The sequence below is a fragment of the Orycteropus afer genome, unplaced genomic scaffold (genome assembly GCF_000298275.1).
Source record: "Orycteropus afer afer isolate SDZICR_OR568_19922 unplaced genomic scaffold, OryAfe1.0 scaffold00130, whole genome shotgun sequence".
NCBI lineage: Eukaryota > Metazoa > Chordata > Mammalia > Tubulidentata > Orycteropodidae > Orycteropus > Orycteropus afer.
Window position 1 is genome coordinate 606,903 of NW_006921717.1, and position 889 is coordinate 607,791.

The following is an 889-nucleotide window of genomic DNA, read 5'->3' on the forward strand; positions in this document are numbered from 1 at the left end:
CAACCCGCTGCTCCTCCTACGTTCCCTGGTGCCGACAAGGCCGGGATCCCCCTCCCAGTTACCGACAGACCCTTCAGTCACCTTTACCCTGCCCTCCTCCCGCTCCCCATCGGCCCATTCCCATCAGTCACTGACTTCTATTGCCCCCCCATCAGCCCCAAGTCCACGCCAGCTTCTCATCCTCACTGCTCCTGCCCTGACTCAACCCCACCTCGCTGTTCACCTGGACTGAGTGAACACTCTACCTGCCTCACCACAGTTCCCGAGTGGTGAGAATGGTTAACACGCTTGGCTGCTTGGAGGCTCCAGTCCAGCCAGTGGCGCCTTGGAAGAAAGGCCTGGCACCTACTCCCATAAAATCAGCTCCTAAGAAAGCTATGGAGAAGAGTCCTGCTCTGAACCCCTGGGGGCGTTGGGAGTCGGACGGAGTCAACCCAGCAACAGCCGTAACTGGTAACTCTCGGCCTCTGGCCTCTCTCAGTCCAACTGTCCAGCTTCGGCGCCAGGGCAAAGACGCACATCTCTTCACCCCTCACCTCTTCACCCCTCACCTCTTCACCCCTCACCTCTTCACCGCTCGCGTGGCCGTGTTCTGCACACAGACTACAACAGAAGCCCCTCCCCCCGGGGTGAGGCCCTTCACAGGCTGGACCCTTCCTACAGGAACAGCCACTGTCGTGGGTGCTGGACGCCTGACAGATCACCTCATCCAGGCTCTAGGGGGCTCATTCCCATTTGACAGGTGAGGTAACTGAGGCTCAGAGACAGAACCCCAAGTCACATGGCTGTAAACCAAGGTGCCAGGACTCCACAAAGGTCTGTACACCTTAACCATCCCCATCAATACCCTCGCCAACAAGCCCAAGATGGCTGAGTGTGACTCCAGAAG